The sequence below is a fragment of the Drosophila navojoa genome, chromosome 2, assembly GCF_054131105.1.
Source record: "Drosophila navojoa isolate 15081-1374.11 chromosome 2, UAZ_NAV_1.0, whole genome shotgun sequence".
In the NCBI taxonomy this organism is placed as follows: domain Eukaryota; kingdom Metazoa; phylum Arthropoda; class Insecta; order Diptera; family Drosophilidae; genus Drosophila; species Drosophila navojoa.
The window spans coordinates 18,855,772-18,880,750 of record NC_142890.1 but is presented as its reverse complement, the minus strand read 5'-3'; the positions used below and the strand labels follow the sequence as shown (position 1 = coordinate 18,880,750).

The window sequence follows — 24,979 nt, the reverse complement described above, 5'->3', positions numbered from 1 at the left end:
TTTTTAATGACATATAAAATATTTGTTCGCTTTACAATATCGAATAAATATTTTTGAGTCATTAATAAATTTAGAGTAAATATTTAATGAAAACTAATTGGAAAACGAAATAATGAAACTAAATGGAATTTATAATAATTATGTATATATTTTTATATTTGCCTGTCTGTCTTTCTATTTTATTCACAAATTTTTTTATTTTTTTAAAGACCTCAATTGCAACAAAATGTTAATTAAAAATATTTAAAGAATACAAATTCAATTTATCTTGAGCACAAACGAAATGAATGCTATTTAATCTCTTTTAGGCTTGTAAAATACTTTGCACATGTCGCTCTTCATTCATTTACCTGTGGAACGACTCAATTTGGCTTTGCAGACGAGTTTAATTTATTAACACTGCATTCTGTGTTAATGAATCCATTTGGCTGCAAAGTGCATTAAGGGAATGCAACGCCTTATGCAAATGGCCAACAGAATCGTAATTATTTGGTTTGCCTGGGTTTCGTTTGCATGCCGCAAGTATGCCCGCATCTGATGTGAAATGAAATGCAATTATTATATATGTATGTATATATATATATAATATATACAGCATATATTTCTGTCATACATCGAACTTTCAGAGGAGATATACTATGCCCTGTTATAACGAGATGCATTTGCGAAATTAACTGCACGCGTTGGCAACAAACGGCGGCTTAAAGCGTTCGTCCCTATTCAGTGCCTTGAATAGGGCTTAATGCAAGCATCTTCAGCTCTGACAAAGACCTCAAAGAATGCAATGTCTTTAAAAATGTAAGCCAAAACAAAGGCAAAGGCAAAGGCAGCGCCAACAAGCAACAACAACTACAACAACATCTGCACCAAGTGCTGCTGTTGCAAAGAGCCTTTCGAGGGCCGCAGTTAAACTGAAGTTCAACTCGCTGCTCATAAACAACGCAGCATAATTATTCCCTCACTTTTCTACATTCTTAGTCTTTTGACGTTAAACAAAATGTCTGTAAAAGCCTCACGGAGCCATGAAAAACCGGCGAGGACTCTACATATCATACATACTCTTTCTGAATAAATAAGAATAGAGGCAATATTTGAACAGATTGTTGTATAAGCAGGAGAAGGAACACAAAAGTCTTTGGTATATAACACAGAATTGAATCAATATTAATATGAGTTTATTAATAATATTTAATATTTAATAAATTCCAATAAAAGTGAAACTAGTCAAAATATTTATTAATATTCGCAAACTGTAGACAAATCCTAAAAAACTTTAGGATATAACGAAGAATCGCATAAAAAAAAAGTATATTTAATAATATTATATACTATCGAATAAAAATAATTTTCATTTCTAGATTTTCTCTTTAAAAGCTTCAAAGAAGAAACATTAAAGCCTTCAAGATATAACAAAGAATAAAAATATTCAATATTCATAATAAGTATTTCCATTTCTCAATTTCCGCTTTATCAAATTAATTCTCATTCCTTTTACTGGCTTTTCTAAAAAATCCCAACAATCTTCTCACATAATCTTAAAGTTGCCCAACAGCTTGAAAAGGTTATGTAGACCCGACTTAGATAAGGTAGACTCGACTGCCCGGGGGCAGCACAGTGGCAGGATAAGGCAACAGTATTTCCTCTTTCCAATTACCTTGTTGATGCTGCTGATAAGGATGCAACGAGCTACGAGCTGCTACGAGGAACATGCAACAGCAGACTAAGACAGCATTTGCTTTCTGTTGTTGTTGCACTTGTTGTTGCACTTGTTGTTGCTGCTGTTGCAATTGTAGGTGAGGCTTTATGGCACTTTAGTCTTTCAGCTGAGGGTTCTATGGCGATCAGTCCTTGACAGCACTGCACATCTTTGTTGGGAGCCAGCATTAGTGTTGACAATGAAAATTAAAATGCTTCCACGCTTTACTCTAAAATTACAGCCCCACACACACACACACACATAGATGCATAGCTGTTCATGTATCTAAAGCAAATATTCACTGCTCTGATTTGCAGCTGCGTCTAGTGAGTTTTTTGTGGTTCACATTTAGTGGCATTCGATATTTTGTTTGTTTGTGTGTGTGTATGTTTTGGTTTTAGGATGCGAGCCACAGAAATGCAAATCAACAAATCAACAACTTAATATGCGCACATTTTCTGGCAGCAGCAGCAGCAGCAGCAGCAGTTGCATTTGCATCAACAAAAAACTGCACTGGCCAAGCAAAAACCCAGCTAACGAACAAATATGGCCAAAGGTAAGGCAAGTGCAGTTAGATACCCTGTAATTAAGCAAAAAACGTAACTTCTATCAAATAAAAGTATGTGATCTAATAACACATCCGAAACGCCCAAAATTCCTATGCATTTACAGGGCATATTGACAGAAAATATATTATATAAGTATATATTTATATTTTATAATAGAATTTGCCGATCAATTAATCTCTCTTTAGTTTTAAATGTATATCAAACATATATGTATGTATACTCCCATATCTAAATCTCCTATTACAGGGTATATCCATATATAGCGCTGCGAAATAGTGGCATCGCGCTTAGCATGCACAGAGGGCATTGCATACTTTTAAGGGCGGGCAGCTGGCACTCGCTAGTTATGTGGTGAAATTTATGCGTGTCTATTCATCGATTGCTTTTCTTCTTCGGCCACAATTAAATTTCTTTTTGTTTTGCATTCCTGTGCAGCAATTTGCACCTTAAACTGAGCTGCTTTTTGTGTTGCCACCATTTCAATCAAAACACACCGGGCCTCGAGCTCGTTGCCTCGAAAATATTTTTAGCCTGCTTTGCATATATTCATTATCGATTAGTATGTCAAATGAGCAGAAGAATACACATGCACATGCATAAAAAATGGGCAAGAGCGGTAAAAATATTTTAAAATATCCATTTGACGTTTCCTAATTGAAACTAGTTAATATAATTTAAATTATAATTTTAGCAAAGCAATTTTAGACGATGTTTGGCGTATATTACATGTCCGCTTTCATAGAGATTAAAAATATATATAATAGCCAAATAAAGGCGTAACAGACTCCATAGAGATCTATGGCAAAGACGAAGATCTTGCCAAGCAGGTAACTGAATTAAACTACAACAAAACTGACTGAAACTTCAGAGAGAGAGAGACAGAGTATTTGTATACATATTTACCACGCCCAGTTTATCTATTATCTATTTATAGGGGGGTATAGGGGGGTAGGGGGGTATAGGGGGTAAGGGGGTATAGGGGGATAGGGGGGTATAGGGGGGTAGGGGGTATAGGGTGGTAGGGGGGTATAGGGGTAGGGGGTACGGCTAAAAAAGAATTTCTGACGGCTCGGGGTAGGGAGGTATAGGGGGTATAGCGGGTATAGGGGGTATAGGGGGTATAGGGGGTATAGGGGGTATAGGGGGTATAGGGGGTATAGGGGGTATAGGGGGGTAGGGGGGTATGGGGGTAGGTGGGTATAGGGGGTTATGGGAGGGTATAGTAGTAGGGGGGATAGGGGGGGTAGGAGGTACGGCTAAAGTAGGACTTTCTGACGGCTCGGGTTAGGGGTAGGGATACCGATACCGATACTGATACCGATGCCGATACCGATACCTATACTAATACTGATACCGATACCGATACTGACACCGATACCGATACCGTTACTGCTACCGCTACCGCTACCCCGATACATTGAGGCGCATATTTTGGGGCATATTTTGCCTACCTTACCTAACCTATTAAAATATTTACTAGACCTTAACTCCTTTACATAAACTTAAAGCGGTTTAAGCTGATGATTTTCCAAAGGTCATCACATTTCCTTGCTATCTATTAATATTTTTACTTGTATTTTCAGTATGAAAGTTCGCATTGTATATTCTTGGGTATATGAATATCTTCCCACTCCTCTACATACAAACTTTTTGGTATTTCTCACTAAAATATATATTAGAATAAATACAAAAATAAAAGCAAAATGTTTTCAAATAGTGTAAATTAAAATTGCCGAACACACCTCAAATATGTGAAAGAAAACTAATTTTGATTTGTTTAGCGGTTTTCCAGCCATGTTAACCGCTAAGTAAAAACAGAAAATAAAATAGGAAAAACCAAAATAACAGAGGGAACCACAAAACAAATTGTCATAAAGTTTGCCATGTCGACATGTTTGCGAAGCGTCAATAAAAATTAAAACGAAAAGCCAGAAAGCCCCAGTAAGGTGGCAGCCACAACACATCACACACACACACACACACACATACACGTACACCACAAATGGGCACACATACACATGGCCAGCCTAGGTAAGCTGTTGTTGTGTGTAATTTAAACAATTAAAAAGTTTGGCGCGCTGTTAACTCTGTTTATTTCATAGTTCAACTTGCCGTGTTGCAACAAACTTTTCATGTTGCTTGTGTTATTTGCATGACAAATTGTTGTTGCTGTTGCTGCTGCAGCGGTTGCTGTTGTTGCTGTTGCTGCTGATGGCAACAACTATTGAGAAAGTTGCTGCCGTGTTGACATTTTGACAACACGAGCTCGTGTTGCATGAACTCTGTGTTGCAGGTTCGCCGCAATGTTAAGCTGTTAATGAGTTGCATTCATACACTGGCCCTCCCGCCCGCTCCGCTTTCCACTTTGGACAGCCTCACTTCGTCACTCTATAGCCAGCTTAGCCTGCCGCTTCTTTCAGCCTTTTTAGCCTCCATATTTGCGCACAGCTTCATAAGCAACAGCAACAGCAGCAACAGCAACAGCAGCAACAGCAACAGCAGCAGCAGCAGCAGCATTAGCATCAACATCAACATCAGCATCAGCATCAGCCCCTCCTCTAGCCCTTGCCTGCTGCTGATGCAGCACATTGTGCCATGTTCCTCTCACACTCACAACACACGCTGCTGCACTTGAGCTCGAGTGTGAGGCTTAGCGTCGCCATGTTGCATGCCCCTCCGCCTGGCGCAGTGCAGCGGCAGTGTCACAACAACCTCGACACAGTCTGTACACCATGTACAGTGAAGCCTCATGCATATGCAAAACCAGAAATTGTTCTCTATCAAACTGTACTAATCAACACAATTTTAATGCAGATCGGGCACACACTAAAAGCAAATCTGTGCCGGCTCGTTTTCACACACAAATTCTACATGCATCGGTAATAGTTTTCCATTATTTTACGTACGGCCTCTACACTTTTATTTTACCATTTTTTCCCAACGTTTTCCGCGCTGACAGCGGCAACACTAATTTTCAGTTATTAGCGAAATGTCAAAACAAATGACAACGCGAATTTTTCCAGGCAACGTTTTTCACACAGTTTTCCCATTTGCGAGATCATGTGAACTTGTGTGTGTGTGTGTGTGAGCATTTGAATTACTTAACTGGAAAATTGCGCTGGGAAATGGTTGAAAGCATTGATTTACAGGCAAATTTCAAATGACTATGAAAAACTTTTCCAACAACAAATTTAAAGGGCTGAAGAACACGTTTTTATATTTAAGAGTTTTAGAGTTTTTATCACAGCCTAAAATGCTCTACGCTCACAAATAATATTTCGAGGCTGACTATAAATTTGAACCATATGCCACAAGCACCATTTGTCACCGCAGGAAGAACAAGTAAATCCGCGGCCAATAAACAAGTCACAAAAATACTTGAAGAGCGAAGAAAGAAACTCAGATTTTTGCACGATTACGCGAAATGGAACCCAATGCTACCCAGGCACAATGGCAGCAACAACAAAGCAGATTACACAAAGCGGCATGCACTCAGCGCCCAGAAGAATGCAACAAAATGTGGCACACACCCACACACACAGAAAAAGAACGAGATGCAAAGCTCTGAGTGCACGAATGAAACAAATTGATATGCAAATGTGCGCCGAGCACAAGAACAGAATGCCGGAAAGCAAAAAAAAAATGTATATATATACACATATATATGTATATATATGCAAAATACGAGGTAATAATAAAAAGAGCGTAAGCGACAGAGTAGTAAAATTTTGGAGAATGGGACGAAAGCTGCTTGGATAAGCGACTTGTACTTCCGCTTGGCTATTGTGAGCCTCGCGCTGCACCAGACTGACAGCTGCAAGTGGCAGACGGCAACGGCAAGTCGGCATCAAATCAGTCCCATAATGCTTCCGCCGGTAGAGTTGCGACCAACGGAGAACAAAATATTACGAAAAATAATCCGAGTGTGTAAATATATTTATGCATATTACGTATACGACACGCCATCAATAATTTTACAACAATTTATGGTTATACCGTAATAAAAGGAAATTCTATTAAAAAAATTTTGAATATAACGTAAGAGAGCTTAATAGAAAGGAATATAATAATAAGGAATACCCTAAATATATATTTGTAAAATATTTAAAGATATTTTTGTAATATATATATTGAATATCTTAAATATGTATTTAATTTTTATATGTATAAATTTTTTTTTTTTTTTTTTTTTTAATATATAAAATTGGATATTAAATATATTAACGTTAAGAGGATTAGGATATGCCATGGGATAGTATCGAATAAAATAGGAAGCTTACGTACAGCATATAAAGCTATATTGTTGAGGATATTAAGAATCGTAGTACCTCTTATTATTCAATTCGAAATTCAACCTAAAAAAATATATATAAGCTCAATAATATTCTTAAGTCGTGTTTACACTTTCCAGCTGCAAGTCTGCAACCACTCAATTCTTCTTTCTGTCCATTGTCATGCTTATAGGGTATATAGTATAAAAGTCGCCGAAGGCGTGGCATTGCGAAGAATATATTTCTGCCCAGAATAACGTTAAAAAAAAAAAAAAATTGAAATGAAATAAAAAATTGGCCAAACTTTTGCACGGAATTCAATTTGACGTAACTTTCTCGCTGGCTTTTTCTATCAACATCAGCTGGCGGACTTTTTAGTATGCATTTGTGTGCGGCAAAAGTTTGCACATTGATTGAAATGCGAAAGGCAGCATAGCCGACACACACACACACACACACACACACACACACACACACACACACACACAAATTGATATATATGTATATACACCATATCTAATATTCAGTTGTTGAACTAATGAGCAGTCGACGCCGGCCAGCGGGATAAAATTTGTATTTGAGGCAAGCAAAAGTCATGACAGCCATAAAGAAAACTTTAAATGCTTTTCCAGTTGGTTCAGCTGCCAAATGTTGCGCAAGTTTTTCTGCACAAAGAGCTTCAACTGAACTTGAGCTGACCTGAGTTTTTCGCTCACACCCCTCCCCGTACCGCCCACCCGCTCGCACCCATTGTTGTTTGGGGCCAGCAAAGAAGTGTGTGCATAATGAGGCGTGTCAGATGTCAGTTCAGAGGTGGCAAAAGAATCGTTTGTGGAAGTTAAATGACCTCAAGAACTTTGAAATCGAAACTTGTCAAACAAAATGTTACAATCATCATCAGAGCTGTGTTACAAATTTAATGAAGAAATTATTTCAAGCAACTAAACTTCAAATATGCAAAACTTTACCTATTTGGATATAGACTAAAACTTATATATTACTACTCTTTCTATCTGCTTCTATTTGCCGCTATTCCATTTACAAATCAAACGCTTATCGATAAGCTCTCAAAACATTCCATTCATAGTAAAAAAAGAGCTAGGATTCCTTTCTTTTTTCTTTTTTAGCCTCTAACCGCAATGAATGATTGGAAAGCGACTCGAAAACGACTTCAATGATGCGTAAATGGCATCAAATGCGAAAAATTACATTCAAACGATTTGGACACTTAGAAATGCACAAAAGCAAGCAAAGCCGAGCAAAAAAGGTGAACAAAAGGACCAAACGTAGCGCAGCGAGCCAGGTAAACAAGAGCCCAAGCACCAAAAAAAAAAAAAGGAGAAGTTAAAAATGGTGTGGAAAAATCGAGCCTGCAGGACTAAACGCTTAACGAACAGGCACAACAGCAGAGCTACAACGACGATGATGATGATGTTGTTGCTGCTGCGACTGCTGATGATGATGAAGTCGTGAATGATAATAAAATGGCAGAAGCGAGGCCAGCACTGTGCTCTATTCTTTCTGAATGGGCTGCCATTCAGCATCATGACTTAATAAATACGTGAACAGGTTGGCCAGGTGTTAGCGTCGGCTGTACGCGAAGCGAACGAAGCATTTTCGCATCAATGCTCACGAAATCGACAAAAATGAAGTTGAAAATCCGTGTAGCCCTTTTGTTCCTACTCCCGCCGCTTGGCTGATTGATGCCCCTGATTGAATGAAACTCACTGTTGCAGCACGAACAAAAGACTTTGGCCTATGGGCTTAAAATGCCGATTGGACTGCCAGCTGAGCAAGTCCGCAAAATATTCCCCATCATCTGTGTGTGTGTGTGTGTGTGTTTTTTTTTTATTTTCTGGTTCATCCTCTTTGCCTTCACGTTGTTTGCAACACGCAATAACAATAAAAATACTCTTCTGCCTCGCCACTTGGCAACCCTTATCTGACTGATTTCCGAGTGCTCGCCCTGTCTGGCAAACCTTCTCCCCAGCCCTACACGTTTCAGTTTAAACTGTTTGCCGGCATGCACAAACATGTCGGCGGCGCCACTGCCGCCATTTTTTATTTACCATTTGCCATTCAAGAGCCACAAAAACAACAACAAACATGTCTGCCAACAATGGCAAAATATGTTCGCAATATGTTTCTAATTGCCACTGCACGAACACGGCACAAAAGGAACAACTTTTTCCCATTTTCATTTCGAAGAAGACGTGCGCTGATTTCCAGTACCCACTGTCTGCACTAGAAATGCATGTAATCAACATTTTCATTCCTGCCCTGCATATTGATAGGCAACATCAAATTGGATTTCACATTGCGAATGGAACAAATTTATTTTCAATATTCACAAATAAGAATCTCATATATAATATGTAAAAGATTTCGTTGCTCCAACAAATTTACCTTCTGCCTAGGGATTAACGTGCAGGGAAGTATTATATGAAGAGCAGTGCTTACCTGGAAAGAAATAGAAAAATAATCAGTGAGTGTATATAAGAAATAACAAGCAATAAAATAAAATAATAGTTAAATTATATTTAAGGTTTACTCTTACTTTTGTATATAGCATTTATATGACACTCGCTGTCCTTCTCTCTCTCTCTTAAGCTGTATAAATTAAGTCACTACCACTTCTTCTCAAGGAATGAGTAAACTGTGAAAAATATATGTAACTTTCTCTCTCTTTAACTCTCTCTCTCTCTCTCTCTCTGTTTTCTTCTGTTCTCACATTTCTACCTCACTATCTCTCTATTTGTGTTCCCTCTCCATCTCTTTAGTAATCTTCTCTCTCTCTCTCTCTTTCTATTTACTTATTTGTGTTTTTTCTCTATCTACCTGTTTGTGTCTCCCTCTCGCTCTCACTCTAATTCTCGGCCTGTCTATTTGCGTTCTCTCTCTCTCTAGCTTTCTATTTGTGCTCTCTCTTACTCTCACTTCTTTCAAGCACATTCATATTTTTCTCTCCCTCTGTTCCATTCTCGCTCTCTCCTCTCTAGCTCTCTCTCTCTCTCTCTTTTGTATTTATTATACGCCATCTATCTCCCATTTAATCCATCTTAACATGTCTTGCTCCCTCTCCTTCGGTGTCTACGCTACCAAATCTGCCCCGCTTACTATAATCCTCTCCTTTCCCATTCTTTCACTTTGATATTGTTAAAGAATTTCCATAATATGCATGCCGCACAGACATAAATTCCTCTACTTTCCTTCGCAATCCTTTAATGGAACTCAACGTAAACTACCCCAAGTATCTCTCAAGCGTCTGCGAATATTTTTTTTTTTTTTTTTTTAAGGATAAACGATATAAAAGTGGAAATCCACTCGAGACTCAATAGAAAACTATGGAAAAATGCAAAATATTTGCATGGCAAATGACGGTGAGCGATGGCAATAGAGAAAACCATAAAATTATACAAATAAACCAATAAACGGGCGGCATAAATAAAACGCGGCGCATTCGAAAGGCGATTTGCATTCGAAAGGCTTACGACTATGCTAAACGGCAAATGCTAAAGGGCTTTCCGCAGCTGCCACATTGCGCATACGCCGTGTGCCACACAATCAATTACGTGAAGAGCCATCACTGGGCCACGCCCCCGACATTAGGAGGCACAACTTTTGGCGCTCCACGAATTAGCATTGATCTCTTCTATCCAATTTCTTTGCCGATTACGCTGCTAATGCTTTGTCATTGCATTTGGCCAGACCAAGCTTATTGAATTGTTAAATGTCATTGTTCTCCACTGAGCTCTTCCCATTGCTCTATCCCATCTGACTGTACATATATATGTATGTACATATGTATATGGTACATGCTATATAAAAAAAAATCGAATATTGCCAAACTCGTTTGAATCACAAAGTGCTGAGCTGTCAAGCCTCAACTCTAGCAGACTTTCAATTTATATTTTTCTTTCGATATCCTGTACTCTTGTGATGGCGGTCATGCACGAACTTTTTTCAATTTTTGATAAATTGTGGAACATATGTATATCTATCTTGTTTTTATTTATTGATAATAATTGTAAAACTTTTCAGTTAAAAATAATCAAGTGATTGTTGTTTTTATGACGTGTTCTTTACGTGATATTCAAGTTTTATTTTGTTCATATATTTGCTTTTCTATTTTTTAACAGACAGGGTAGCTGATAGCGCAACCCCTATTGTTTTTTTGTTTCTGTTTTTGTTTTTCTTTTTATTCTCAGTTGAAGCTTTGCTCTTGCCTGCGGCGCTCGCTTTTTTTCAGTTTATCGGCCCTTTGAGCTGGGCTCCATATTGATGTTTGTCCTTTGCCGTTTGCGATTAATTCGCCTGAATTCAATATATGCACGTGTATGTGTGTGTGTGTGTGAGCTCGCCTCTTTCCACTCGATTAATTAAATGCTTTGGCTTGGCTTTTGTGCCTTTTTATTCATTCAGTTTTCATTTTGTGCACTTTGTGCCTCTTTTAGCGCTTCGCCTTGTTCGCTTTCCGTTTGTCTTTTCTGAATGCAATTGAAATTGTTATTAATATTGTATTGTGTACTCTATATGGGTTGTGTATTCAATAGCAGCTGTTTGTTCTCTTGTCCATTTATTCAATTCGATTTTGTTGTCATTTTTTGTCAGTTATGATTGCCTTATAGTAGCCAGCTTAATTGAGCTGAAATATAACGAACGACCGCAAAATGATTAACTGAAGCAACAGTTGCTCTCCGGAGACACGCGACGCATATCTCGGGCACTTCCGTTTCGAAAAAAAAAATAACAAACAAAAAAAAAAACAGAAAAAACAATAAACGAAAATAATTTCCTGAGTGGCAAAGCGAAAATCATTTTAAACAAGGCATGAAAACACATTAAGGACACTCACTCACACACATACACAAGCACACACACACAAACACACATACTGTCATAAAGAAACAAGATATAACAACAACAAATGTCACCTCACATTATTTATTTTTCCTCTCGCCTGGGCACTCAACTTCGCCCGGAAAAAATTATGTTAAAGAGGAAGTTCCTTTCGAAATGCCAGACATATTATTCATGAGAAGCGAAAAAAATAGTTATATATGTATGATTACAATTACATTAATTAAGCTTTAATAAATCTTTTAATTGGAAGTAAAATAGCTGAGAATATCCGTCAGGTTTATACAAAAATTGATTGGGAATAAAGTTTATAATATGAATTATGTATATAAAATATAATATAAATTATAATATAAAGTATATATATTATATAGTATATTATAAATAATGTAATATAATCCATATAGCTTCAAGGCGAAAGCGTATGGAAGAACACTTCCAATTGGCCGCCATATCAAATGCTGCTACGGCAGGGAGACGACTTTCAGATTTACATGCATATAAACACAAATTGATATATATATACACCCACCCACACACACACACACCCACACACGCATACATAAAATGATAAGCAGCCGCAGGGCGGACAGCGACGATGTCGTCGTTGTCTGTCTGGCATGCAAATAAAAATTACGCATACGCCGCATGTGCTGCCTTAAGTATGTGTGTGCGTGTGCTTGTTTGCAGCTTTGTGTGTTTGCGGCTACGTCTGCTTTACGCTATATATGTATGTGCTATGTGCATGTGTCTGTGTATTTGCATACATTTCGGCGATAATACACACAAACAACAAAGAAATTGTATCAAGCGAAATTGTTTTTTAAAATGTTGCGTGCCCGGCAGCTCTGTCACACACACACAAAAAAAAAAAAAAGTATGAAAACCAAAAAAAGTATAGAGTTTATACGCGTAGGTAATAAAAATGCAATATAATTCCAATACATTTATAAATGCTTCAAGTTGAGTGGGGATAAGAGCAAACTTTGGATTGCAGCAAGTCCCCAGGCAAACGTATCAAACCAAATTTGACTGCAAATGTCGCCAAGGATTGTATTTTGTGCTTCTGGCATTTATGGATTTGTTTGAAAAAAAAAAAAAAACAGAGGAGAGCAGAGAAGATGGAGCAGTCGAAGCAATTTTTATTTGATTTTATTTCTTGTCAAAATTATTTTATTATAAAAGAAAATCAATTTTGGAGTCGATTATTCTTGCGATTAATTCATTGGAAATGAATATAAGTGGAATTCCTTTTAGAGTTACTCTCAAAGAAAATAAGACCAACTGCCGTTATATATTATACATATATGTATGTACGTACATAAATGCCATTAAATTTCCTTTGAGCTCGCATCTCTACTATCCCAATAAGTTCGCACATTGTGAAGCCACATCAAATGCGGTTTCCGGTAATTATTTTAACCGCACACGCATTGCTGCCTTTACCTACATCGAAGTACTAATGCAATTAAATGGCATTCTCCAGCGGGGACCTTGCATGCAGTCGCACAATGAAATCAATTGCTGGACGCAGAGGCTTTAAATATGCGAGTCTTTGGCATATTGGATTTCTCACGCAAACACTAATTAATCAGCTGGATATTAATTAAACAACCGCAATGCGTAAATGAGCACAAGTTGAGGAAAGTGTTTGCGGTGTGGCAACTGTGTGAAAACTCTTAAATATTGTGGGAAAACAATATTTTCGCTGCTTTATTAATCGCTGTATTCCCCGGAGCCATTTGACCGCATTCGATCTGTCGCTTTAATTGCTGTGAGTGCAACGCTTTAAGCTGACATCCGTCCGTTAAATGTTCAACAAAAGCTCGGGCCTTCAATATTATTATAGAATGGCATGGGAAAAATGTGTGTATGTGTGTGGGTGTATGTGGGGTATCCTTTAGATATTGCCACAAAATGAAGTTTTTCATAATTTACAACCTCATTGACGATATTGTTATGGCTATCATATGGCGCCAAGCGCAGCCTGTTATTAAACATAAAAATAAATTAATAAAAACCGCATGTCATCGTGAGCACACACACAGACACACGCATACCCATGCACACATAAGCCCTTGCATTAAGCGACTGGCAGTTAATGTTCTCAGCGCAAATATTTTAACGATGTCATACAATGTTTTGCACAGAGGCATCTCGATTCAGTTTCGCGCTTGCAGGAGGATATTTAATGGCAGAAATATGGCTGAAGCTCATTCAAGTTTATCGACAGATAGATAGAGCATATGCAGCACGGCTCATAAAATTATATAGTGCAAACCACTGACGGTGCCGCTAAGCCGTTATCATATTCCATATATATATCCATAACTGGCAAAAATTTAAGCGCTGCGCTCGATGAAGCCTTTGAGCCACTTTCAAAGACTTGCGCCAATCAAGTGCAATATGATTTCCCAGTTTTAATTAACGAACTTTGATCAACAAATATTTAATCAGTCTTAGTTGAGCGCAAAACTTTGATAGAAACATAAGCAGCATCATGCTGTCTCACTCATGCGCAAAATTCTCATTTATATTAATTACGTTATCGCTGTCAAGCGAACAAAATCAATAAGTTGATACAAGAGAGGCATATCCTATGGACACTACACAATCAAGAAATTAGCAACTCCCCCGCTCCCCTCATGCCCACCCAGTTATCGCTTAATTAGAGTGATGCGAGTGCAAAGAGGAAGGCCTTCAAAACTGAAGTATTCCGCTATACCTTTCAGTTTGCCAGAAATATCAAAGCTAATATGCTTAATCGGGAAGTATGAACTAACCCAATACTACGTATTAATTTCACTTTGAATTTACCAAGAGTTGAGTATATTTTTAAGTAAAATTAATAGATCACAAGTAATTGTAAAAGGCCAGAAAAGGAATTTTCCTTAGCCTAGAGCAGCATGAATAAATTCCACAAATATGTTGATCTCTTACATTACAGGGTATGCTAGCTGCGCTTCGCAAAAACTATTCGCAAAATGTGTATAGAGCAAATGCAAATAGAACAGCTGGGCTCTACGTGAAAGAGAGGCTGGAAAATAATAACAATTTCTGTGCTAAAGGCAGGACCCACAAAATATTTGTGAGGTGCACATTTGTGGAAATTGCTGGCGTCCATGAGGGTCACACGAAGAGATATCCCATTCAGATGTACTAAAAATGTCAACGATGCAAATTGGAAAAGCCTCGAGTATACTCTAGCCTAGCCTATGAGGGAGGTGAAGTGGGCGCATATGCAAATGAAATGTGAAACTGATAAATTTTCAATTAAATTGCTGCTTGCTACACCAGAGCAAAGTCAAGTGGGCAGCAGAAAGGGACCAACATACACACACACACACACTCGAGAGAGAGGAAGGGACTGAGTGTATCTGATCGTTCAATTACGAAATTAAATTTTTAGAAGCGACAAACCCAGTAAAATAATGCAAAAAGAAATTGAAATATTTTTCAAGGAAAAAAATATTTTTCAAGGGTTACTCAACAAACAGTTTGACCCTTTTTTTATGAGGAATTTTAGGTCGGCGGCGGCAATTGGATAGACGCTTGAGTAAATACGCCTAAAACCCACGCAAATCAAACACAGACAGGGGCATTACTTAATGCTATTTTTGTATTTATTTTGCATACTTTTCTGCGTGCGACAATTAACACGAGCCAAAAATAAAGGGAATACCAATAAAGAAGACCATTAATAGACAAATTAAATGAATATTAGAGGCGAATGGAAAAAATTTATATGAATAGAAAATTTAAATAAATATTAAATTTGTTAATATATAGAAATATATATTTCTAGCATAAAATATAGCCTGATTATTATTTAAAAACACTTTTTTTTTATTTAGAATTATAATTTTCAACATAAATAAATATTTAGTTTGAATTTAGATATGTTTGTATATTACCACCCTAAAACTAGGTTTGTCTTCTACTTATGTAAATTTATTTTATATTAAAAAAATAATTAATAACAAAAAAAAAAAATAAAGTTTCTTCAAAAAAATATTTAAAAAAAATAAAATAAATAAAAATATATATAAAAACAATTTATCTACCGTTCGTTAGGCAATTGGTAGCTTAAACTTGATTAAACAATCTTTTTTTATTCTTTAAATTAACAACTAACACAATTCATAAACTGTCAACCGATAACCGCATTAATCAAATTTAATTATTTATAGTTAGCAAAATACCATCATTAAAAAATTATAATAGTAAACAGAGCCGCAAATTTATTAAGACCCGCCGGGGCAGAGGTATCGCATTTCTTGTACCTTTCAGCTGCCTCGAGCGCTCAATTGTGCGTAAAAATTATAAAATTTAATTAACGCATGGAAATTGAGCCCCAGTGAAAAGAGAGAGAGAGAGAGAGAGAGAGAGAGAGAGAGAACCCAGCACAAGGCGGGGGGGTTAGCAACAGCAACAGTTGGTTCGATTACGGGAGAAAGGGGGTCGGGCACAGCATGTGGGTTAACCTTTTTATGCAAATCGCTGTGCAGCACCTTTAAAGTGTGTGGGCTTTACACCTGCCGGGTGCGGCGAGCGGGCTGACAGTGAATTGTCGAGTAGCTGAAGAGACAACTGCTCGAGAGTAGACACAATTTAATTGACAATTGTTTGTCGTCTGCGGTGGTTGCTCGCCCCGGGCTCAATTGGAGCTCGCACAGCACAGCTGTGACCGGCAGCATGACCAGCGCTTAAATGGATATTTATTCATGTGGCACCCCTTGCAAATGGTTTGCAGCCCGCCTAATACTAGCCCCACACGAGAGTGGGAGAGGGAGAGGAAAAGGGAGAGAGCTGGCACCAGCTATAGGCTATAGGCTATATAGGTGATGGCACAGCAAGGGGCACATGAATTTATGCGTGGACGCGTCAAAATTGTGGGCGAGCTTTTAAGAGGAGTGAGCTAAAGAGTGAGAGTGAGAGAGAGGGGGAGAGAGAGGGAGATATTGTTCGGTGAGCGCTTGGGCTGATGATACGTGCTACGTGTTGTGCCTAGGCAAATGAGATTATATGTACACACACACATACGCATAAACGTCAGTGTGTGTCTATGTGTGCGTGTTTCATTGGGTTTTTGAAGCACATTGTATACATCATTGAAATCAATTGCATTAGCAGCATTAATCGTACAACCAAGCACCAAGTGCTGCATTAAGTGTTCAATTTTGGAGTGCTTCAAATTTACATTTATATTAGTTATTTTGGGTCAGTTGGTTACAGTTCGTTGGCCCGCTGACAAATTGAAATGAAAGAGCAATTAGTATTGATTTATATTGAAATGTTATTTCAGTTTCACATAATACTTGACATATACATATGTTATTGTTGTATATAATTTATCATCGCGCTGCTCTAATAACACTAGCTTGTTGAGCAGTAAAATATTTTAAGCTCTACTAAATTAAACGTTCCTGGGCATAAAATTTGTATATGTATGTTATATGTAATGTATGCAGATTTTAATATATAACATATACAACAAAGAATCAAACAAATACGTATTTCGATTTTTAAAATAAATTTAACAGACTATCCCCTGGCTATGCTCACCTCTGTTAATATAATCCCCACCATCTACCTACACACTTCGCCTTCTCTTAAGCTCAACTTTACCTATTTTATCACTACTCTAAATCAACTTCCTCTCTTAACCATTTGGAATCACCCAATTTCTTCGCCTAATGATTTTTTAGTCTTGCCAAGTAAGACTTTAAAATACCTTAACATTCCTGCTCGCTCAAAGCTCTTGCATTTCACACTCGAGTTCAACTAACGTGCTAAATATTTTACTGTTTTCATATCATTTTCATTAATATACGCAGAGGCCCCCAATGAGGTTAAAAAGTTCTTCAACTTCTAATCGAATCTGCAGATACCATTGAAAACATGGCTGCTGCTCGAAATTCTCAATGCAAACGCACACACTCTCAGGCATAAGCATGCCAGTGCACTGGTATTCCACACACAAACGTATTAATTACAGCCGTGTGTATGTGTGTGTGTGTGTGTGTGTGTGTGTGTGTGCTTGTGAGCTTGGAGAGGGCTTAACGGCAGTGGAAGGCCAGGCATGTAAATTAACGCTGTCAAAGTTGCCACTTGCAACTTCGGTGGCAACAAGTGCAGCACGTAACGTGCTTTACCGCCTTTTCCCCTCCGCGCTTGCCCCACCGCGATCCGGCGCAACGGCTCTTCTGCCACGCTCCATTGCATAATTGACGTAACAAAGGTTGGGCTGGCTGCAGGGTGGACCAACATCGAAGGCTTCACACAATAGTGGGTAACGCAATATGCGCGTTAGGCGATTAAACTGCGTGCGAAGCCCTCCTCCTCCTCTGTACCCATTCTACTGGAGCACTTTAAGTCCGGCCACGCGCTTGCTTAATTGAGCTATGCCAGCTATTTAAGCAGTTAATTAAGCTTGAGCAAAAAGTTACGTTACCTTGGCACCCAAAAGCCATATTCACTCAAACACATTGGCACACGCTCACACACCAACACGCACACTTGTACACACACACAAACATGCAACAATGTCCCGATGCTCACTGCCAAAAATCCAATCATACTGCTTCAAAACTTCTCTCACGGTTTTGTTAGCATAATTTGCCATGCTTAATCAAAGAGCCTTAGGAAAATTCGAGCAACAAAACAAGAAATTTAGATGAGATGAATAAGAAGAAGAAAAGAAGCTGCCAAATCTTCAATTCGCTAGAAATTCAAGCAAATAGAATGACGTTTCGCAGTTGGATTAATTTTCTTTTATGCTATTTGTATACATTTTTCCATTTTCCATGCAACTATTTACAGCTAACTTGTTTTCTATACTTAATTTTCCAACACTGGCCATGTTTTCTTTTCTTAATTTGATATTTTTCCCAAATTAGATCAATTTCATATTCATTTTATAATATAAATCATAATAAATTAAATATAAAACTTCTTGTGTAGGAAAGTTCCATTAATTTCCTAACCTAACTTAACTGAAATAAATATATACCTATAAAATAAAATACGTTGCTTTATATTGTCTTATTGGCAACGAGTCTCCCAAACATTAAATTGACATCAACGCAAGTACGGAACTAAACGTAATACCATTTTATTCGTTTTCTATTTTATGCTCTGCCTCTGCTATGCCCTATGCCATATAATACTCTACCCGAGTCAAGTCTATTCAAATCGAAATTGGTGTGAGATTCGTGCCAACGTCGCACACAAATTTTAAATTACATTTTGGCTTTACGTTTGACGCTGCGCTTTCTACTTCAGCGATTGTCAGGATGGGCGATGGTTGAATGGGCGTGGCATGCTTCATTGGGTCAGTTGGAAAAATTTAGTGCAAGGCAATTGCAATTAGGCGAAATTCGCTGCATATTCCGTGGCGTTAAATTTTCCGTGTGCAATTAAAATTTTGGTTTTGGCCAAGAAAATTGCCGAGCTAGTTTTATTTATTTTTTTTTTTTTTTTCTCATGGCTGGCGACCGACCAAAGGCAAAAGTCGGGTGTGGGGGAAGGGGGCGGCTGGGGTTTTCCTAATGAGTTGGCTGCGCGCTGAGGTCACAAAGTTAAATGGTAGAAAAAAGTGTTTTATAATTTCCCTGAACATTTTAAACGAAATTCAACCTCTAATAGCATTCCGACCAAGAGCGTAAAGTTTTTCGCAGCATATTTCTGTAATCTGATTAAATAAAATGCCCAAAAGTTTAAATATTACATAATTTAGTTAGAGAATATATCTCACATTAAAGTTTTGTTTAATTGGAATAATTAACTAAATATAGTTATAAAATGGGAAAAATTACAGCACTTACCTTCAAAATGGAACGCAATTGGAATTAAGTAGCGCTGCAAAGAGAACAAATGAAAGAATTTCGTTAAAAACATGAAGCATAATAGGATAATTTCAACACAATAAAAAATAGATACAAATTCAAGTTGCCAAGCAATTTTTAAAGACTTTTTATGCATTTTTTAAGAGCATAATTACGAAACAGTGCTCTTTTCTCAAAAGACGGGCGAATGGGCAAATGGCGCAGCTCTCGCCCATCTGGGATGACAGCCATTTTATGGTTAATGGCAGCCAAATGAAACCGTAAAACGGCGAGCCCCCAGTTGTTGCCCACTTTGAAATATGCTCCGCCTTCCCTTACACACAAGCACACACACACAAAGTTACAGAAAGTATCTCAATACCCGCATATCTATGGCAAATGGCTTGCATATTAAAAATGACAAAAATACAAAGAACAAAAGAAAGCAAACTTTAAGGCTAGACAAAGCGGCAATACCCTAACTGGCAAAACCTTTCTCATCTATGGTATCTGTTTAAAAAATCTTAAATTAAAACTCCAATTTAATAAGATTAATAAGATAAAGAAACAAAAAAATAAAACAATAAAACAAAAACCAAAGTAAATATCTTTGCTAATATTTATTAATATGTTCTCATATTTATGATCGATAGGAATATTTTTTTATTTTTTTGTAATGTGTATGTAACAAAAATGTAATATGTATGTTATCTAATATGAAATCCTTGTTATCATATTAAATTTATTATTATTAACATTTATTAAGCCAACCACATTCATTCAGCTAATGCCATAGCTACCCTATTATTTGCCCAGCGTCGGATATATTCATTTTTAATGACTTAAGCATTTCACGACCATTGTTATACCCTCTGCTCTCTGAATATTTGAGTAGAGCAGTTAAAAAGCGTTGACAACCCAATGCTAAATTCATCAATGACAACGTAAAAGATGTGAAGGATGTTAATGCTGATCTGCCATGGCGTTCCTTTATTCTGCTCCTCCCCCGCCACGACACACGTTGTGCCCGCGGGCAGGCGAAAGAACGCTGATGTTGACTGTAAAAAATATCGCGACTTTTTTCCTTTTATTGATACCTTATCCATTAGTCTAAAAAACAGTTGAGAAGGCAGCTGCCGCAATCGATGCTATTTAAAGAGCCAACTGGAAGAGGAGGGCGTTTATTTCACATTTTCAATACAGAGCTCTAGCTACAATTCGTACAAATAATTAACAATTTTATTTGAACAAAATGAAATATGAGCAAATTAAACGTGTTTTTACAACGGAATGTATGTTCCGAATAATGTTTTTAAAGCAATCAGAGTTTTATATTCGTGAAAAAATATACATATATTGGAAAAAAAATATATATGTATATTGAAAAAATTAATATAAATAAATATATTGAAAAAATATAAACATTAAATAAATATATAAAAATAAAAAAAAAATAAAAACATTAATATTTAAAATTATTGAAATATATATACGGATTTTACATTAATGAACTTAAGTTGAATTTTGTATATTTTATATAAGCCATTACTAATAATAATTTGATTTATTACTGTTTGACATTTATTACTGTCAGACAATGAGCAAATCAATGATTCGACTTTGCATTTATAATTCAATTCAATTAACTGCACACCTATTCGACTCAATTAATTATGAAAAGGCAATCATAGGTAATAGGCTTTAGAAGTTGCCTACATTGTTACCAATTGAGAGATGCTTGACTTGCTTCAACTTGGCCAAGTGCGAAACAGGCCAACTGACTCGTGATAAGAGACAATACATATATAAATATGCACAAGAGATGCAGTAGTTACTGATTGCGGCAGGCCGCTTTAGATTACAGGAATAACTTTGTATAAAAAAAAAATAAAAATAAAAAAGTTCAGGAAGGCCACAACTAATTTGGTAATGGAGAAGCCACTAGCTTTTTTATGGCAAGAGAAAAACTTAATTGGCCAAAATGAGACCAATTCAAAGTTGGCCAACGGCGTAGTGCAAATCATAAATATAAATTCAAAAGGCCGTGAACCACTACAAGAACAAACGCGTCTGCTGCAGTCATAAAGGTTTATTCACTTTTGCGGCGAGTTTCGCGAGAAGAAGCAAAAAGAGTTGAATGTGCGAAATACGAGAGGAATGAAAACAATCCAGAAAAGACTGTTTAAAGAATCAAAAGTTAAAGCCACAATCGAGGGAACGGGCTAATAGTGAGCTAATAAACTGAATGACTGGATGAGCGATGGAGGAGCTCAGCAAAATATGAGAAAATAAAAGTTTACTCAAGGAGAAAGGCAGAAGAAGGTAAAAGCGCCTAGGCAAATGATGTAAAATTTCTTTATTATCATTAGCAAGTTCTTTAGTTTAATAAGCTGTAAATGGCGAAGCAAAGAATACTTGAATAATCCTTAGCTGGAACTAGAGCAAAATTTTCAACAAGGCTGAAATATTTGACATATATAAAATATTGCTTCTTTGATTAATCATGATATAATTCCTTTTTTTAAGAATATAAGTTACCTTGACTATTTTTATTTCAACAAAATTTACTCAACATTACCAAAACGTCGCTTAAAGTGCAAAGTGAAGATAAGCAAGACCAGAGAAGTGGGCCATTTATATGCTAACCTCACATTAGGCATTCCCCCAATCGCCTTCATTTCGCTTTAAGCAGAGGGCATGGTGGGTGGCCCACCCACTGATATGAATAAGCTATTTGGCCTGATGTTCGCGCTAATGTCACACATGCATCATAGCCGCGGGGCGTGGCTGAAGACTAGATGGGACAGCAAATTGCAGAGGACATATCTATTTAATTATGCATGCAAATTCATTTTATTAACATTGCTCAAATTAAATTTGCTGCCTTGCCAGTGTCGAGCAAGTGAAGTGGCCTCAGGGGTGCGAACGAGGCGTTCATGTGAGCAGTTCTCAAGTGATAAAACCTAAGAATTTAAATTAATCGACAAACAGATTGCTAGAGGCAATGAAAAGATAATGCGAAGAATTAGCTAGTGTCTGAAATAGTTCATTGACATGCACATTAAACCATTACCAGTGTCTTTTATTTTATATTCTTTAATCATTTCCTAATGATCTAGTTTAATTTAATGAACTCTTTTATTACTTTCTTACAGAAATTATAATTTTTTATTTTTATTTATTTTACTCTATACAGAGCTGCTAGACAATATTATATCATTAATAATAATATGAAAATTATAATAATACTGATTATATAATTTATAATGATATTATATCGATATTTCACTATGCACTGGATAATATTAAACCTTTTTATTATTTTCTGAAAAGCAATGCTTAAACCTAGTTTCAATTTATTGCAATACCTTTAGCTAATAGCTATTAACTGAGCACTCACATAGTTTCTAGATGAACCATAAACGAGCTTCTATTTTTTTTTTTTTTTTAAGTTTTCTTACGTAGAAAATATAAATTTCTTCCCTTTCTGCTTTCACCATCTTGAGTGTTCTTGCCTCATGCTAATCACATTTTTCTTTTTCCCTTTCCTCTCTTTACGCTTTCTCTTTCTCTTTCTCTCTATCTCTCTCTCTTTTATTATCTTCCTTGCAGTTTAGCTTCTGGCCACACTAAGCTTGGCATCGAGTAACCTTGTTAATGCTTATTTGGCCATTTTCTCATTACTACCTTGCGCTAACCCATCTACTTCTCTGTTCCCAGAAATTAGATCTGAACTTTTTTCTGTTTACAATATTTCCGTATAATTTGAAACAAAATCAACGCCCATAGCTCGCAGCGGTTGAGTATTCTAAACTCATATTATTAAAAATGTTACCATAAAACCTAAACAGAGGCAAAGAATCCATGCAAAGGTAGCCATGCAATAAATCTTTCAGTTATTGTTTTATGGATAGCTTTCGGGCGCAGGTCCTTGACAATAAAAGGCTCACCAATTTTTCGGGTAGCTCGATTTCTTTTCGTATGCCTCGTTGTGAGCACACTTGAAACTTGTTACCCAAGTGCTTTTGGGCCGCTTGAAAATGTTTCAACATTCGCTCCAAAAAAGGTAACGAAGCATTAAATTGAAAGACCGCTCCCCTCAAAGGCCCAGGCACCGACGAACGAACAAGTTGCTTACCTTAAGCTTTAGCCGTTTATAGTGTACATACCTTTCCGCATGCACACATACATACACACTCCCACAATATATACATACATATATATGTATTTTTTTATATGGTTCAACTTTTGCTAAAGCTTTATTATTATATTGTTCGCATTGTTGTTGCTCACTCGAGTCGAGGGCCGAAGCGGGGAAACAGCAGTGAGAGTAAAATTAGTTCAGTTCAGTCAAATAAAAACACAGAAACATATTGTCCAAATGAGCTAAGTTTTAACCTGGTTTTTAGATGCCACGCAGATTTTGGACTCCATTCTAGCATACTGTGTTTGCATATTACGAATATTAAATATTAAACATTGAAGTCTATATTAAATTAAATTTACTCTAGAAATAATCTCAATTTTTTAAAGGTTTACATGTTCTACAACTATGCTATCGATTATTAACATAAATATTGCACAACACTGTTAACACATTTGCTTTACGATTGCTCAACACTTTAAAATGAAGATAGAAGTATTTTCTCTAAAGGGATTTTAATTTAATATTTAATCCTAGATTAATCTAGCTTCATTTGCTTCTGTTCAAAGGAAGTAAACAGCATTTGATGACATATTGCACACAAATATAATGAAATGCCACATTACAAGAAAATCAACGCCAGAGGCAGATTTCATTGCCCGTCTGTCATGTAATATATGTTATATTATATATGCACAAAATGAAGTGTCGACAGCCGAATGACAAAATGCCCAGGCAAAATGACAAAGCCACAGGCAATTATGCTCGGGCCGAGGCTGGGCAAATAATTATTTGCTGGCTCTGTAATTTTGAGAGCAAGCGCCCGAAAGCCTCAAAGTCCATTTGCCAACTCCAGCCGGCTTATGGTGGCTTTATCAAATCTGCTTAGTATTTACTTTCGACACTGGATGACCGCACTGACCAGCCAGCCAGCAAATGCAGCTGATGTCCGCACAAGCAGAGCTGCCTCCCCCATGCCCTCTACGAAATAATAATAACAATAATTTACTATGCATTGCAATGCCATAAAATACAAGTAAAGCAAAGTTAAGTTTTGGCCACAGCCAAGAGCCATTCGTTGTTATCTGTGGGCCAAAGGACGCGCCTGGCTTGCCCTGGCCAAGCTCCAAATGGACCATAAAAATGTTGCCTAATTAGCCAGCAATTGTTGTGGGCAGCTCGTTCGGTTTGCAACCAAATATTTGCCAGAACCAGGAGGAGAGACAGAGAAAGGGAGAGGTGGTAGTAGTAGAGCAAACTGCCAAATAAATATTTGGCTTTATATGGAAAGCTATGTAAATCAAATTAGAGAACCAATTTCTATTCCAAATAATATTTGAACTAAGCGTAATTTTGTCCAAGATTAGTTTGCTTTTCAGCTATGGAATTAAAAGTGATTGGAAATTGTTTTCCACACTATAAAAAGTACAAGAGTTCTCTAAGTTTAGTCGAGTTTATTAGATTTTTCTGCTACCTGCTCCTAGATTTCTTAGAATTTCATGCAATTTGATCTTAGACATGCGAGTCTCTAGTTAATCTTTATTAAAAGCGAGCTCAAACCAGTTTCAAGCAAAATTATCTGTGGCTGTTAATTGAGCATAATTATTGAGCTA

The 24,979-nt window shown here is 37.0% G+C and overlaps 1 protein-coding gene across 2 annotated transcripts in view; it reads right to left on the bottom strand.

Annotated features, from left to right (window-relative positions):
- Fur1 (Furin-like protease 1) overlaps window positions 1-24,979 on the bottom strand; it is a 178,740-nt gene that overhangs the window by 74,347 nt on the left and 79,414 nt on the right. For both annotated transcript variants that reach the window (XM_018103174.2, XM_089265336.1), the window contains exon 3: window positions 19,223-19,256. The gene's annotated coding sequence lies outside the window, so the exon portion shown is untranslated. The remainder of the gene's footprint in view (window positions 1-19,222; window positions 19,257-24,979) is intronic.